Source organism: Misgurnus anguillicaudatus, chromosome 6, assembly GCF_027580225.2.
Source record: "Misgurnus anguillicaudatus chromosome 6, ASM2758022v2, whole genome shotgun sequence".
NCBI lineage: Eukaryota > Metazoa > Chordata > Actinopteri > Cypriniformes > Cobitidae > Misgurnus > Misgurnus anguillicaudatus.
Genome location: NC_073342.2, coordinates 26657543 through 26676672, shown reverse-complemented (window position 1 = coordinate 26676672; position 19130 = coordinate 26657543). Strand labels below are relative to the sequence as shown.

Sequence of the window (19130 nt, the reverse complement as noted above, 5' to 3'; positions counted from 1 at the left end):
CATGGAAGGCTGCGGCAAATAAAACAAACTGGTGATTACTCTCTATTTGGAAAAGTCAGCATTATTGCTGTGGGTGATTTCTATCAGTTACCACCTGTGAAAGGAACTGCTCTTTATGCTGATTCAAAAGGAGTCAACCTATGGGAAAACAACTTTGAGCTTGCTGAATTAACTAAAGTTGTTAGACAGCAAGATGCATCTTTTGCTGGAATGTTAAATCGCCTGAGAGTGCATAAGAAAAGTGAAGATCTTACCACTACTGATATTGCTGTGTTGAAAAAATGTGAAACCGGGGAGAGATGTAATGACCTTCACATATTTGCGACAAATAGCGAGGTTGATAAATACAACATTGAAAGACTACACGAGTGTTGTCCAGATGCAATTAGTATAAATGCTCAGGATTATATCAGAAACTCAAAAACTGGAAGAATGGAACGTAAAGTTGGATATCACTCTACAGTTTTCAACTCATGTCTATCTAAATGCATTTCCCTGGGTGTTGGTGCAAGGGTTATGTTAAAGAAAAATATTGATGTTGCTGACGGTCTTGTCAATGGAGCTTTTGGTACAGTTGTCCACATAAGTGAAAGTCAGAAAAAAGGTGAAGATAATGACGATTTCCCATCAGCTATTCATGTGGAGTTTGATAATCCAATTGTTGGGAAAATTCAAAGATGCAAAAAACGTTACATGCCTTTTCCAAATTCAACTGTTATTGAAGTACAAGAAGACCAGGTCACAAATGCTGGTGGCATAAGACGGCAATTTCCACTCAGATTAGCATGGGCTTGTACAGTTCACAAAGTACAAGGACTCACGGTAGATAAAGCTGTCGTTTCACTTAATAAAATCTTTACAGCAGGACAAGCATATGTTGCTTTAAGCCGTGTAAGGTCTCTTAGTGGATTAATCATTGAGGACTTTAAAGAATCTGTCATATTTTGTAATGAAAATATTGAGCTGTCGTTGAAAGATATGACAAAAATAAATTTGGATAAGTACAGTTTTAGTAAATCCTTTGGTATGTTTAGAATAGCACTGCTCAATGTGCAAAGTCTAAAAGCTCACTTTCAGGATGTCCTGTCCCATACAGTTCTGATAAACGCTGATTGTATTTGTTTGACAGAAACATGGCTAAATGTTAATGACCAAGAACCACAGATACCAGGATATGTGTTCTCACACAACCCAAGATCTAAGTGTTATGACAACAGCACTGCACTTTATACTGAATTAAAACATCAGAGAGGAGGTGGTGTTGGATTGTATTGTTCTGAGAACATTGAGTGTGATTTGTTTATTCCTGAATGCTCCAACTTAGAATGCTTATACTTTGTAATTCCATGTGTCAATTTGACTGCAGCACTTTTGTATAGACCTAATTCTTATAATCCTGATTTGTTTCGACAGCAGTTATTACTTGTTATTGATGAAATGGAGAAGCATCCAGGACCGAAAATAATCATGGGAGATTTTAATGAAGATGTTTTTACTTCATCCACAATTGTAAAATTAATGCAACAACATGGATACAGTCAACAGGTACAAACTCCAACTACAGAAAAGGGTACATTAATAGACCATGTGTACACAAAAGACATTAAATGTATACATGTTGAGGTTGCACAAACTTACTACAGCTTCCATCAGGCTATACTTATGTCACTGTTGTAATAGTACATATAAATACTCCGCTGGCCATTGGGGGGGGGGGTTAGGGAGGAAACAATCACAGCGGCTCCCTGGGTAAGGGCACATAAGGGGAGGGGACACTGGGTGGGAGGTGACAGGGGTTGGTGTATGACAGTTATTTAACAGTACTGTTTGTTTCAGCAGTCCTTTGCTTGTTTTATTTATTTATTTATTTATTTACATTTATTTGTGTTTTTCTTTGTAATCTGCTGCGTTTTGCAAGTTTTAGTTCTTATTACAACCACACCTATTTTCTACATTTATTGCATTTTAAACAGAGTTCAATAATTTTTTTATTTTTGTTTTATACAAGCCAAACATCATCTTGATTTTATGTACAAAAATGCTTCTTAACCACTGTTAAACAATTACATGTGACTCAATGACGTCTAACAAAAATGAACAAAAATGAATATTTCAGCCAATATTTTAAGGCCACACATGACTAAATGACTGAGATAACTACTGTTGGTGATTGAAGAATCGTACTTTGAAACTTAAGGTTAGTATTCTTCATATTTTTTATGATTCACATGCTCATCATTAATTTTTTACTGATTAATCATTACTTACTTTTTATGTTTTAGAATGTATATGCCGAAACCACAGCTCAACCTTTACCTAGTGGTTGAAAACATTGAATTCTTATCTTAAAGTTTACATGAACCAACAACATCATCTATCTTCAACTGATGTACACCAGAATACATCAAACAGAAGACTGTGCATCAGAAATACATTTACCATTTTACATAAAGTAAGTGCATTTTTATTCATAATTTTGTTATATAAATTTGTTTAGCCTTTATATCTTTCACTTCAAAATACAAAACACCATAATAATATGTTTTCTTTTATTGTAGAAACATGTACTATGGTGAACACAACCTGCATCAAGTTGACACTTACCATTTTACAAACAGTAGGTGTATTTTTATTCATAATTTTGTTATATAAATTTGTTTAGCCTTTATATCTTTCACTTCAAAATACATAACACCATATTAATATGTTTTCTTTTATTGTAGAAACATGTACTATGGTGAACACAACCTGCATCAAGTTGACACTTACCATTTTACAAACAGTAGGTGTATTTTTATTCATAATTTTGTTATATAAATTTGTTTAGCCTTTATATCTTTCACTTCAAAATACATAACACCATATTAATATGTTTTCTTTTATTGTAGAAACATGTACTATGGTGAACACAACACTGCATCAAGTTGACACTTACCATTTTACAAACAGTAGGTGTATTTTTATTCATAATTTTGTTATATAAACTTGTTTAGCCTTTATATCTTTCACTTCAAAATACAAAGCACCATAATAATATGCTTTATTTTATTGCAGAAACATGTACTATGGTGAACACAACACTGCATCAAGTTGACACTTACCATTTTACAAACAGTAGGTGTATTTTTATTCATAATTTTGTTATATAAATTGGTTTAGCCTTTATATCTTTCACTTCAAAATACATAACACCATAATAATATGCTTTATTTTATTGCAGAAACATGTACTATGGTGAACACAACACTACATCAAGTTGACACTTACCATTTTACAAACAGTAGGTGTATTTTTATTCAGAATCTTGTTATATAAATTTGTTTTGCCTTTATATTTTTACTTCATCTAAACAAATAATAACATAATAATTTGCTTTCTTTTATTGCAAAGAGATGTACTATGGTGAACACAACACTACATCGGGATGACTTCCTTTTTAATGTCATTCACATCAACTGTCGTTACAACACAACGGATCTACCAATCAACATTTATTCATCTTCAACAGTACTTATCTCAGTCATTTATTCATGTGTGGTGATGGAATAAGCATGTACATTAACACTTAAGGTTAGTATTTTTTATTCCGTTTTTTTATTAATTATATATGTGTTTTCTCATCTTTTTAATTACTACATAATCTTTTTATACTTTTTATGTTTTAGAATGTATATGATGACACCACAGCTGAACATTCATCTTATGGTTGACTACAGTCAATTTTCACATGTTCTTGTTTAAATTAAACAATCACATCTCATCATTTTTTTCATTGGATGTCCACCACACCAAAATACAACAAAAAGAACATTGGACATCAGTTATAAAATTACCATGCTACATGGAGTAAGTGCATTTTATTCATAATTTTTTATGTACAATTATTTATATTTTTCTCTTCATCAAAGCAAATAATAACATAACATTTTTGAACTTTTTTTATTGCAGGAAGGTGTGCTATGTTGGACACAACACTACATCAGTATGACACACAGTAGTCATCCTGGTCATCCATGCTATTCCTTTTGAATGTCCAGAGCTGGTTACAACAAGACAGGACTACCAAGCCTAATTAATTCAACATTTTCTATCACATTATGAAGAACTATTTCTTTAGGATTACAAGAAAGACATGATATAGCATCATGCAGATATGTTGTTTATTGACACTTTATTTTTATTTTTTATTTTGAGAATGTATATTAATTTCACAACAAATACAATGGGTGTGGTTGTGCATATCAAGCAAAGGACTGCTGTAGTTCCTAAAACTTTATAGTAGGGCTGGGTATTGTTAGGAATTTCACAATTCGATTAAATTTCGATTCTTGAGGCTTCGATTCGATTCAATTCAATATTGCTTTACTTGCTTCGATATCGATTCAATAATAAGTAAATACACAAGCAATTAAGTACCTGAGTATATTTTTAAATAATGTGTGTAGTATTACTAATGTTTGATCACGTTGATGGTGAAGGCTTGAAAGAAGTGCTGCTGTTTGCCATCTTTGATCTTTCTGTTTTGATAAAGCGCGTCTTGTACAACGCTGAACGCTCTCACTAGAGTGTTGCCCACAGCGGCGCCAGTTGCCGTGGGGGCTGAATCGATTCATCGAATTTGATGAATCGATATTGAATTGAGAAACAAATAATTGCATTGCATTGATGAATCGATATTTTTACCCAGCCCTACTTTATAGTTTACACCAGGGATCTCAAAAGTGGGAGCCGTTAACCCCTGGAGGCTCTAAATGTTTAGCCAGAGAATCTGTTAAATAATCTGTTTTATATAATTGCCTTGCATTATTAAGAAGGGCAATCTAAGAACAATGTGGGTCTTGCTATTTTTGAATTTATTAAAACATTTAAGATAATTTAAACAGTATAACTGTCAAATTAAATGTAATTTTAACTAAACAAACATCTAAATAACCTCTTAAATTTAATTACTTTAAAATAAGACTAAAATATGCTTTAATGTAAGAATATGCTTAGTAACTGTCATTTTAAGAGGTCTTTGTAAATTTGTCTACCTTATAAGGGGAACATGGGCTCAAAACATTCGAGAACCCCTTGTTTACACTTGATTAAAATTGAACCATAAACATTATATGTCCAAATATATCATATCTGTGGATCATTTCACCTCCGTAATATTAAGTATTTGCACATGACACATGAATTTATTTTGTAAACACTGTATTAATTATTAAACATTTTATTATTACAGCTTTTTTCTTCCCAGTGTTCTTCTTATCATTACTTTAAATTTATTGACTGCTTTGTATACCAGAAACTGAAGGGAACAACTATTGAAATGGCAGACAAAATAAATATTTCATGAGTAAGAAGGAAATACAGTTATTTTACATATTTTCCCACCAGTAGGTGGCTCTGAGATGACACTATGCATCTACCCTAAAATCTGACCTGTGATTATACAATTCAAGCATCTTAAGTATACACTAAATATATAGACTCATATTCATTTTAATCTTTACTAGACACATTTTATATCTATTTAGATAACATGTATGCTCTATGTCAATTTTTCATTTAATACCTTTCTTATTTAGTATTACAAATTGTACTTACATTTCTATGATTTCATTGGTACACTTGACCACTAGTGGATGATGGTTTCTAACTCAAAAATTGACCAAAAGGTGGGACAATTAAAGGCGGAGTCCACGATGTTTGAAAAACGCGTTGGAAAAGGAGACGGGCCGACTACCAAAACACACTTATAGCCAATCAAATCAAATCAAATGCCGGTTTGCGTATGTATGGGGCGGGTCTATCAACAGAAGGTACAGATTCTATTGTGGTAGGGGCGTGTTTGTTTAGGTGATTTCAAATATCAACACTGGCTTTCAAACATCATGGACTCCGCCTTTAAAAAAGAAGAAAAAAATATCCTGATTTTATGATGTCATAACACCCACCTCTTAACCACTAGAGGGCGCTGGCCAAAACAATAGATGGTGACTGATGTCATGACACTGATGACACCCACCAAATTTGGTGTAAATACGATAAAGAGATGCAGATATATAAGCTCAAATCTCTTGACCACTAGGGGGCGATGAAAAGTTTACAAGTGCTCTCAGAACCATACCAAGTTTCATAACAATACGCAATTGTGTTTATGAAATACTTGAACTTAAAGAAAAAATCAAGCCGAACATGGCAAAAAATGATTCCTACGTGATAACTGTCATGATTTAAGATCTATGTTTGTATTAGTTTTAGAAAAAATAGCAATTTTTGTATCTTGAGACCACAAGGTGGCGCTGTGCCAAAACAATAGATGATGCCTCAGGTCATGAATGTGATGACACATACCAAATTTAGTGTAAATGCAATAAAGCGATACAGAGATATAGCCTTAAATGACTTGACCACTAGGGGGCACTGACCAAACAATAAATTGTGACTCAGGTCTTGATTGTGATGACACCCACCAAATTTGGTGTAAATACGATAAAGAGATGCAGAGATATAGCTTCAAATTTCTTGACCACTAGGGGGCGCTGAAAAGTTTACAAGTCCTCCCAGAACATGTTGCTGATGAACCATACCAAGTTTCATAACAATACGCAATTGCGTTTCTGAAATACTTGAACTTAGAGAAAAAATTCAAAATGGCCGACACACAAAACGGCCGACCAAAAACCAGTTGGTATCATTTGACTCGGCATGCCTCACGAAATCTAACAAGACCAGTCTCATAATTTTACATTCAAGTTTGCAGTAGTTATAAGCAAAAATAGACATTTTTTATATCTCGTGACCAGTAGGGGGCAGTGTGACGAAATGGTACATGCACCCTCAGGTCATCACTGTTATGACATATACCAAGTCTCATATTAATACACAAAAGTTTTGCGAAGATACAGGCTCAAACACATTTTGGCGTGCTCGCCCTCGCATTCTTTGATGCGTTATACGACAACGGATAGGTCTACTGAAAAGCTTTTGATAACTTTTTGTCTGGATTGTCTCTAGATGATGCATACCAAAAATCAAGCCAGTCAAACAAGCGCTCTAGGAGGAGTTCGAAAAAGTAAGTGTTCAATATAATTCAAAATGGCCGACAGGAAGTAGGTTTGACTCTAACATATTTGGTACAGTCGGACTCGGCACGAGCCAAGAAATCAATAGAGTGAAGTCTCATGTCAGTGTGGCAATTTATTCAAATGATATAAAGATTTTAAACAATTTCTTTACATATCCTGACCACTAGGTGGCGCCGTCCTAAAGATTTATAGGTGCGCTCAGAACATGTCACTGATGAACCATGCCAAATTTCGTAGCGATACGCCATTCTGTTTGTGAAATACTGAACTTAATGAGAAAATTCAAAATGGCCGACACCCAAAATGGCCGACCGAAAACCGTTTGGTATCGTTTGACTCGACATGCCTCAAGGAATCTAACAAGACCACCTTCATGATTTTAGACTCAAGTTTGAAGTAGTTATAAGCGAAAATAAGCATTTATGGAGTCTCGTGACCACTAGGTGGCGCTGTGACGAAACGTTGCAGGCACCTTCAGGTCAAGACTGTAATGACTTATACCAAGTTTTGTGTCGATACACCAAAGTGTTGCGAAGATACGGCCTCATGTCCGTTTTGGCGTGCTCGCCGCCGTATATGTTGTTACGGTATATGAGAACGCATTGGTCTATCAAAAAGCTTTTGATAACTTTTTGTCAGGGGTGTCTCTAGATGCTAGATACCAAAGGACAAGCAAATCGGACAAACGCTCTAGGAGGAGTTCGAAAAAGTAGGTTTTACGGAAAATTCAAAATGGCGGAAAGATGTGCATGACACAAATGACATCAATGTGTGCATTTGAATCATCATGAGCCAAGGATTCAGAGGAAACAAGAATTTAGTTTCTAGGACTCATGGGTCAGAAGTTATGAGCATGAACATAAGTGGATTTTTGGACTGTTGGTGGCGCTAGAGGGTTTGAGTCAGACACACCAAAGTTGCTATAGTAACTTCTGAGACTGTCCTCTACATGTGTGCCAAATTTCATAACTTTCCTATGTACGGTTCTATGGGCTGCCATTGACTTTCGGCGGAAGAACTAGGAAGAAAAATAATAATAAATATAGCTGCAAGCAGCGATACCGGGGTCAAGCCAAACATGGCAAAAATAATTCATACGTGATGACTGTCATGATTTAAGATCTAAGTTTGCACTAGTTTTAGGAAAAAATAGAATTTTTTTGTATCTTTTGACCACTAGGAGGCACTGTGCCGAAACAAGAGGTGGTGCCTCAGGCCATGACTGTGATGACACATACCAAATTTAGTGTAAATACGATAAAGCGATACGGAGATATAGCCTTAAATGACTTGACCACTAGGGGGCACTCACCAAAACAATAGATGGTGACTCAGGTCATGATTGTGATGACACCCACCAAATTTGGTGTAAATGCAATAAAGAGATGCAGAGATATAGCTTCAAATCTCTTGACCACTAGGGGGCGCCGAAAAGTTTACAAGCCCTCTCAGAACATGTTGCTGATGAACCATACCAAGTTTCATAACAATACGCAATTGCGTTTCTGAAATACTTGAACTTAAAGAAAAAATTCAAAATGGCCGACACACAAAATGGCCGACCAAAAACCATTTGGTATCGTTTGACTCGGCATGACTCACGAAATCTAAAAAAGACCAGTATCATTATTTTACATTCAAGTTTGCAGTAGTTATAAGCAAAAACAGTCATATTTTATATCTTGTGACCAGTAGGGGGCAGTGTGACGAAACGGTGCATGCAGCCTCAGGTCATCACTGTTATGACATATACCAAGTCTCATATTAATTCGCAAAAGTTTTGCGAAGATACAGGCTCAAACACATTTTGGCGTGCTCGCCCTCGCATTCTTTGTTGCGTTATACGACAACGGATAGGTCTACCGAAAAGCTTTTGATAACTTTTTGTCTAGAGTGTCTCTAGATGATGCATACCAAAAATCAAGCCAATCACACGAGCGATCTAGGAGGAGTTCGAAAAAGTAGGTGTTCAATATAATTCAAAATGTCCGACAGGAAGTAGGTTTGCCTCAGACATATTTGGTACAGTAGGACTCAGCACGAGCCAAGGAATCAATAGAGTGAAGTCTTATGTCATAGTGGCAATTTAATCAAATGATATAAAGATTTTAAACAATTTATTTACATATCCTGACCACTAGGTGGCGCTGTCCTAAAGATTTATAGGTGCGCTCAGAACATGTCACTGATGAACCATGCCAAATTTCGCAGCGATACGCCATTCTATTTGTGAAATACTGAACTTAATGAGAAAATTCAAAATGGCCGACACCCAAAATGGCTGACTGAAAACCGTTTGGTATCGTTTGACTCGGCATGCCTCAAGGAATCTAACAAGACCACCTTCATGATTTTACCTTCAAGTTTGAAGTAGTTATAAGCGAAAATAGGCATTTTTCGAATCTCGTTACCACTAGGTGGCGCTGTTACGAAACGTTGCAGGCACCCTCAGGTCATGACTGTAATGACATATACCAAGTTTCGTGTCGATACAATAAAGTTTTGCGAAGATACGGCCTCACGTCCGTTTTGGCGTGCTCGCCACCATATATGTTGTCAATTTATACGAGAACGCATTGGTCTATCAAAAAGCTTTTGATAACTTTTTGTCTGGGGTGTCTCTCGATGCTACATTCCAAAGGACATGCAAATCGGACAAACGGTCTAGGAGGAGTTCGAAAAAGTAGGTTTTACGGAAAATTCAAAATGGCGGAAAGATGTGGATGACACAAATGACATCAATGTGTGCAATTGAATCATCATGAGCCAAGGATTCAGATGAAACAAGAATTTAGTTTCTAGGACTCACAGGTCAGAAGATATGAGCATGAACATAAGTGGATTTTTGGACTGTTGGTGGCGCTAGAGGGTTTGAGTCAGACACACCAATGTTGCTACAGTAACTTCTGAGGCTGTCCTCTACATGTGTACCAAATTTCATAACTTTCCTACGTACGGTTCTATGGGCTGCCATTGACTTCAATGGCGGAAGAACAAGGATGAATAATAATAATAAGAAAACTGACAATAACAATAGGTGTCTACGCCACTTCGTGGCTTGACCCCTAATAATAATAATAATAATAATAATAAGAAAACTAACAATAACAATAGGGTTCTACGCCCCTTCGGGGCTTGACCCCTAATAAATATAGCTGCAAGCAGCGATACCGGGGTCAAGCCAAACATGGCAAAAAATAATTCATACGTGATGACTGTCATGATTTAAGATCTAAGTTTGCATTAGTTTTAGGAAAAAATAGCAATTTTTTGTATCTTTTGACCACTAGGAGGCACTGTGCCGAAACAAGAGATGGTGCCTCAGGCCATGACTGTGATGATACATACCAAATTTAGTGTAAATACGATAAAGCGATACGGAGATATAGCCTTAAATGACTTGACCATTAGGGGGCACTGACCAAAACAATAGATGGTGCCTCAGGTCATGACTGTGATGACACATACCAAATTTAGTGTAAATACGATAAAGCGATACGGAGATATAGCCTTAAATGACTTGACCATTAGGGGGCACTGACCAAAACAATAGATGGTGACTCAGGTCATGATTGTGATGACACCCACCAAATTTGGTGTAAATGCGATAAAGAGATGCAGAGATATAGCTTCAAATCTCTTGACCACTAGGGGGCGCCGAAAAGTTTACAAGCTCTCTCAGAACATGTTGCTGATGAACCATACCAAGTTTCATAACAATACGCAATTGCGTTTCTAAAATACTTGAACTTAAAGAAAAAATTCAAAATGGCCGACACACAAAATGGCCGACCAAAAACCATTTGGTATCGTTTGACTCGGCATGACTCACGAAATCTAAAAAGACCAGTATCATTATTTTACATTCAAGTTTGCAGTAGTTATAAGCAAAAACAGTCATATTTTATATCTCGTGACCAGTAGGGGGCAGTGTGACGAAATGGTGCATGCACCCTCAGGTCATCACTGTTATGACATATACCAAGTCTCATATTAATACGCAAAAGTTTTGCGAAGATACAGGCTCAAACACATTTTGGCGTGCTCGCCCTCGCATTCTTTGATGCGTTATATGACAACGGATAGGTCTACTGAAAAGCTTTTGATAACTTTTTGTCTAGAGTGTCTCTAGATGATGCATACCAAAAATCAAGCCAATCACACAAGCGCTCTAGGAGGAGTTCGAAAAAGTAGGTGTTCAATATAATTCAAAATGGCCGACAGGAAGTAGGTTTGACTCAGACATATTTGGTACAGTCGGACTCAGCATGAGCCAAGGAATCAATAGAGTGAATTCTTATGTCATAGTGGCAATTTAATCAAATGATATAAAGATTTTAAACAATTTATTTACATATCCTGACCACTAGGTGGCGCTGTTTTAAAGATTTATAGGTGCGCTCAGAACATGTAACTGATGAACCATGCCAAATTTCGTAGCGATACGCCATTCTGTTTGTGAAATACTGAACTTAATGAGAAAATTAAAAATGGCCGACACCCAAAATGGCAGACCGAAAACCGTTTGGTATCGTTTGACTCGGCATGCCTCAAGGAATCTAACAAGACCACCTTCATGATTTTAGACTCAAGTTTGAAGTAGTTATAAGCAAAAATAGGCATTTTTTGAATTTCTTGACCACTAGGTGGCGCTGTGACGAAACGTTGCAGGCACCCTCAGGTCATGACTGTAATGACATATACCAAGTTTGGTGTCGATACAATAAAGTTTGGTGAAGATACGGCCTCACGTCCGTTTTGGCGTGCTCGCCGACTTGTATGTTGTCACTGTATACGAGAACGCATGGGTCTATCAAAAAGCTTTTGATAACTTTTTGTCTGGGTTGTCTCTAGATGCTATATACCAAAGGACATGAAAATCAGACGAACGCTGTAGGAGGAGTTCGAAAAAGTAGGTTTAACGGAAAATTCAAAATGGCGGAAAGATTTGCATGACACAAATGACATCAACGTGTGCAATTGAATCATCATGAGCAAAGGATTCAGAGGAAACAGGAATTTAGTTTCTAGGACTCGCGGGTCAGAAGTTATGAGCATGAACATAAGTGGATTTTTGGACTGTTGGTGGCGCTAGAGGGTTTGAGTCAGACACACCAATGTTGCTATAGTAACTTCTGAGACTGTCCTCTACATGTGTGCCAAATTTCATAACTTTCCTACGTACGGTTCTATGGGCTGCCATTGACTTCAATGGCGGAAGAGGAAACTTAATAATAATAATAAGAAAACTAACAATAACAATAGGTGTCTACGCCACTTCGTGGCTTGACCCCTAATAAATATAGCTGCAAGCAGCGATACCGGGGTCAAGCCAAACGTGGCAAAAAATGATTCATACGTGATGACTGTCATGATTTAAGATCTAAGTTTGCATTAATTTTATGAAAAAATAGCAATTTTTTCGTATCTTGAGACCACTAGGTGGCGCTGTGCCGGAACAATAGATGGTGCCTCAGGTCATGACTGTGATGACACATAACAAATTTAGTGTAAATACGATAAACCGATACGGAGATATCGCCTTAAATGACTTGACCACTAGGGGGCACTGACCAAACAATAAATTGTAACTCAGGCCTTGATTGTGATGACACCCACCAAATTTGGTGTAAATACGATAAAGAGATGCAGAGATATAGCTTCAAATCTCTTGACCACTAGGGGGCGCCAAAAAGTTTACAAGTCCTCCCAGAACATGTTGCTGATGAACCATACCAAGTTTCATAACAATACGCAATTGCGTTTCTGAAATACTTGAACTTAAAGAAAAAATTCAAAATGGCCGACACACAAAATGGCCGACCAAAAACCATTTGGTATCGTTTGACTCGGTATGCCTCAAGAAATCTAACAAGACCAGTCTCATAATTTTACATTCAAGTTTGCAGTAGTTATAAGCAAAAATAGACATTTTTTATATCTCGTGACCAGTAGGGGGCAGTGTGACGAAATGTTGCATGCACCCTCAGGTCATCACTGTTATGACATATACCAAGTCTCATATTAATACGCAAAAGTTTTGCGAAGATACAGGCTCAAACACATTTTGGCGTGCTCGCCCTCGCATTCTGTGATGCGTTATACGACAACGGATAGGTCTACCGAAAAGGTTTTGATAACTTTTTGTCTGGAGTGTCTCTAGATGATGCAGACCAAAAATCAAGCCAATCACACGAGCGCTGTAGGAGGAGTTCGAAAAAGTAGGTGTTCAATATAATTCAAAATGGCCGACAGGAAGTAGGTTTGACTCAGACATATTTGGTACAGTCGGACTCAGCATGAGCCAAGGAATCAATAGAGTGAAGTCTTATGTCATAGTGGCAATTTAATCAAATGATATAAAGATTTTAAACAATTTATTTACATATCCTGACCACTAGGTGGCGCCGTCCTAAAGATTTATAGGTGCGCTCAGAACATGTCACTGATGAACCATGCCAAATTTCGTAACGATACGCCATTCTGATTGTGAAATACTGAACTTAATGAGAAAATTCAAAATGGCCGACACCCAAAATGGCCGACCGAAAACCGTTTGGTATCGTTTGACTCGGCATGCCTCAAGGAATCTAACAAGACCACCTTCATGATTTTAGACTCAAGTTTGAAGTAGTTATAAGCGAAAATAGGCATTTTTCGAATCTCGTGACCACTAGGTGGCGCTGTGACGAAACGTTGCAGGCACCCTCAGGTCATGACTGTAATGACATAAACCAAGTTTCGTGTCGATACAATAAAGTTTTGCGAAGACACAGCCTCACGTCCGTTTTGGCGTGCTCGCCGCCATATATGTTGTCAATTTATACGAGAACACATTGGTCTATCAAAAAGCTTTTGATAACTTTTTGTCTGGGGTGTCTCTAGATGCTACATACCAAAGGACATGCAAATCGGACGAACGCTCTAGGAGGAGTTCGAAAAAGTAGGTTTTAAGGAAAATTCAAAATGGCGGAAAGATGTGCATGACAGAAATGACATCAATGTGTGCAATTGAATCAACATGAGCAAAGGATTCAGAGGAAACAAGAATTTAGTTTCTAGGACTCACGGGTCAGAAGTTATGAGCATGAACATAAGTGGATTTTTGGACTGTTGGTGGCGCTAGAGGGTTTGAGTCAGACACACCAATGTTGCTATAGTAACTTCTGAGACTGTCCTCTACATGTGTGCCAAATTTCATAACTTTCCTATGTACGGTTCTATGGGCTGCCATTGACTTCAATGGCGGAAGAACAAGAAGATGAATAATAATAATAATAAGAATATAGCTGCAAGCAGCGATACCGGGGTCAAGCCAAACATGGCAAAAAATGATTCATACGTGATGACTGTCATGATTTAAGATCTAACTTTGCATTAGTTTTAGGGAAAAAATAGCAATTTTTTGTATCTTGAGACCACTAGGTGGCGCTTTGCCGAAACAATAGATGGTGCCTCAGGTCATGACTGTGATGACACATACCAAATTTAGTGTAAATACGATAAAGCGATACGAAGACATAGCCTTAAATGACTTGACCACTAGGGGGCACTGACCAAACAATACATGGTGACTCAGGTCTTGATTGTGATGACACCCACCAAATTTGGTGTAAATACGATAAAGAGATGCAGAGATATAGCTTCAAATCTCTTGACCACTAGGGGGCGCCGAAAAGTTTACAAGTCCTCCCAGAACATGTTGCTGATGAACCATACCAAGTTTCATAACAATACGCAATTGCGTTTCTGAAATACTTGAACTTAAAGAAAAAATTCAAAATGGCCGACACACAAAATGGCCGACCAAAAACCATTTGGTATCATTTGACTCGGCATGCCTCACCAAATCTAACAAGACCAGTCTCATAATTTTACATTCAAGTTTGCAGTAGTTATAAGCAAAAATAGACATGTTTTATATCTCGTGACCAGTAGGGGGCAGTGTGACGAAATGGTGCATGCACCCTCAGGTCATCACTGTTATGACATATACCAAGTCTCATATCAATACGCAAAAGTTTTGCGAAGATACAGGCTCAAACACATTTTGGCGTGCTCGCCCTCGCATTCTTTGATGCGTTATACGACAACGGATAGGTCTACTGAAAAGCTTTTGATAACTTTTTGTCTAGAGTGTCTCTAGATGATGCATACCAAAAATCAAGCCAATCACACGAGCGCTCTAGGAGGAGTTCGAAAAAGTAGGTGTTCAATATAATTCAAAATGGCCGACAGGAAGTAGGTTTGACTCAGACATATTTGGTACAGTCGGACTCAGCACGAGCCAAGGAATCAGTAGAGTAAATTCTTATGTCAGTGTGGCAATTTAATCAAATGATATAAATATTTTAAACAATTTATTTACATATCCTGACCACTAGGTGGCGCCGTCCTAAAGATTTATAGGGGCGCTCAGAACATGTCACTGATGAATCATGCCAAATTTCGTAGCAATACGCCATTCTGTTTGTGAAATACTGAACTTAATGAGAAAATTCAAAATGGCCGTCACCCAAAATGGCCGACCGAAAACCGTTTGGTATCGTTTGACTCGGCATGCCTCAAGGAATCTAACAAGACCCCATTCGTGATTTTAGACTCAAGTGTGAAGTAGTTATAAGCAAAAATAGGCATTTTTCGAATTTCGTGACCACTAGGTGGTGCTGTGACGAAACGTTGCAGGCACCCTCAGGTCATGACTGTAATGACATATACCAAGTTTCGTGTCGATACAATAATGTTTTGCGAAGATACAGCCTCACGTCCGTTTTGGCGTGCTCGCCGCCATATATGTTGTCAATTTATACGAGAACACATTGGTCTATCAAAAAGCTTTTGATAACTTTTTGTCTGGGGTGTCTCTAGATGCTACAAACCAAAGGACATGCAAATCGGACGAACGCTCTAGGAGGAGTTCGAAAAAGTAGGTTTTAAGGAAAATTCAAAATGGTGGAAAGATGTGCATGACAGAAATGACATCAATGTGTGCAATTGAATCATCATAAGCAAAGGATTCAGAGGAAACAAGAATTTAGTTTCTAGGACTCACGGGTCAGAAGTTATGAGCATGAACATAAGTGGATTTTTGGACTGTTGGTGGCGCTAGAGGGTTTGAGTCAGACACACCAATGTTGCTATAGTAACTTCTGAGACTGTCCTCTACATGTGTGCCAAATTTCATAACTTTCCTATGTACGGTTCTATGGGCTGCCATTGACTTCAATGGCGGAAGAACAAGAAGATGAATAATAATAATAATAAGAAAACTAACAATAACAATAGGGTTCTACGCCCCTTCGGGGCTTGACCCCTAAATATAGCTGCAAGCAGCGATACCGGGGTCAAGCCAAACATGGCAAAAAATGATTCATACGTGATGACTGTCATGATTTAAGATCTAAGTTTGCATTAGTTTTATGAAAAAAATTCAATTTTTTCGTATCTTGAGACCACTAGGTGGCGCTCTGTCGAAACAATAGATGGTGCCTCAGGTCATGACTGTGATGACACATACCAAATTTAGTGTAAATACGATAAAGCGATACGGAGATATAGCCTTAAATGACTTGACCACTAGGGGGCTCTGACCAAACAATAAATTGTGACTCAGGTCTTGATTGTGATGACACCCACCAAATTTGGTGTAAATACGATAAAGAGATGCAGAGATATAGCTTCAAATCTCTTGACCACTAGGGGGCGCCGAAAAGTTTACAAGTCCTCCCAGAACATGTTGCTGATGAACCATACCAAGTTTCATAACAATACGCAATTGCGTTTCTGAAATACTTGAACTTAAAGAAAAAATTCAAAATGGCCGACACACAAAATGGCCGACCAAAAACCATTTGGTATCGTTTGACTCGGCATGCCTCAAGAAATCTAACAAGACCAGTCTCATAATTTTACATTCAAGTTTGCAGTAGTTATATACAAAACTTGACATTTTTAATATCTCGTGACCAGTAGGGGGCAGTGTGACGATATGGTGCATTTACCCTCAGGTCATCACTGTTATGACATATACCAAGTCTCATATAAATACGCAAAAGTTTTGCGAAGATACAGCCTCAAATACATTTTGGCGTGCTCGCCCTCGCATTCTTTGATGCGTTATACGACAACGGATAGGTCTACCGAAAAGCTTTTGATAACTTTTTGTCTAGAGTGTCTGTAGATGATGCATACCAAAAATCAAGCCAATCACACGAGCGCTCTAGGAGGAGTTCGAAAAAGTAGGTGTTCAATATAATTCAAAATGGCCGACAGGAAGTAGGTTTGACTCAGACATATTTGGTACAGTCGGACTCAGCATGAGCCAAGGAATCAATAGAGTGAATTCTTATGTCATAGTGGCAATTTAATCAAATGATATAAAGATTTTAAACAATTTATTTACATATCCTGACCACTAGGTGGCGCTGTTCTAAAGATTTATAGGTGCGCTCAGAACATGTCACTGATGAACCATGCCAAATTTCGTAGCGATACGCCATTCTGTTTGTGAAATACTGAACTTAATGAGAAAATTCAAAATGGCCGACACCCAAAATGGCCGACCGAAAACCGTTTGGTATCGTTTGACTCGGCATGCCTCAAGGAATCTAACAAGACCACCTTCATGATTTTAGACTCAAGTTTGAAGTAGTTATAAGCGAAAATAGGCATTTTTCGAATCTCGTGACCACTAGGTGGCGCTGTGACGAAACGTTGCAGGCACCCTCAGGTCATGACTGTAATGACATATACCAAGTTTCGTGTCGATACAATAAAGTTTTGCGAAGATACGGCCTCACGTCCGTTTTGGCGTGCTCGCCGCCTTGTATGTTGTCACTGTATACGAGAACGCATTGGTCTATCAAAAAGCTTTTGATAACTTTTTGTCTGGGGTGTCTCTAGATGCTATATACCAAAGGACATGAAAATCAGACGCACGCTGTAGGAGGAGTTCGAAAAAGTAGGTTTTACGGAAAATTCAAAATGGCGGAAAGATGTGCATGACACAAATGACATCAATGTGTGCATTTGAATCATCATGAGCCAAGGATTCAGAGGAAACAAGAATTTAGTTTCTAGGACTCACGGGTCAGAAGTTGTGAGCATGAACATAAGTGGATTTTTGGACTGTTGGTGGCGCTAGAGGGTTTGAGTCAGACACACCAATGTTGCTATAGTAACTTCTGAGACTGTCCTCTACATGTGTGCCAAATTTCATAACTTTCCTATGTACGGTTCTATGGGCTGCCATTGACTTTCGGCGGAAGAACGAGGAAGAAAAATAATAATAATAATAAATATAGCTGCAAGCAGCGATACCGGGGTCAAGCCAAACATGGCAAAAAATGATTCATACGTGATGACTTTCATGATTTAAAATCTAAGTTTGCATTAGTTTTATGAAAAAATAGCATTTTTTGTATCTTGAGACCACTAGGTGGCGCTGTGCCAAAACAATATATGGTGTCTCAGGTCATGACTGTGATGACACATACCAAATTTGGTGTAAATACAATAAAGAGATGCAGAGATATAGCCTTAAATAACTTGACCACTAGGGGGCACTGACCAAAAAATAAATTGTGACTCAGGTCTTGATTGTGATGACACCCACCAAATTTGGTGTAAATACAATAAAGAGATGCAGAGATATAGCCTTAAATAACTTGACCACTAGGGGGCACTGACCAAAAAATAAATTGTGACTCAGGTCTTGATTGTGATGACACCCACCAAATTTGGTGTAAATACGATAAAGAGATGCAGAGATATAGCTTCAAATCTTTTGACCACTAGGGGGCACCGGAAAGTTTACAAGTCCTCCCAGAACATGTTGCTGATGAACCATACCAAGTTTCATAACAATACGTAATTGCGTTTCTGAAATACTTGAACTTAAAGAAAAATTCAAAATGGCCGACACACAAAATGGCCGACCAAAAACCATTTGGTATCGTTTGACTCGGCATGCCTCAAGAAATCTAACAAGACCAGTCTCATAAATTTACATTCAAGTTTGCAGTAGTTATAAGCAAAAATAGACATTTTTTA

General features: G+C 37.7%; 1 protein-coding gene across 3 annotated transcripts in view; it reads right to left on the bottom strand.

Moving 5' to 3' along the window:
- The window catches only part of abcc8 (ATP-binding cassette, sub-family C (CFTR/MRP), member 8), a 239628-nt gene that overhangs the window by 100358 nt on the left and 120140 nt on the right, over window positions 1-19130 (bottom strand). The window lies entirely within an intron of this gene.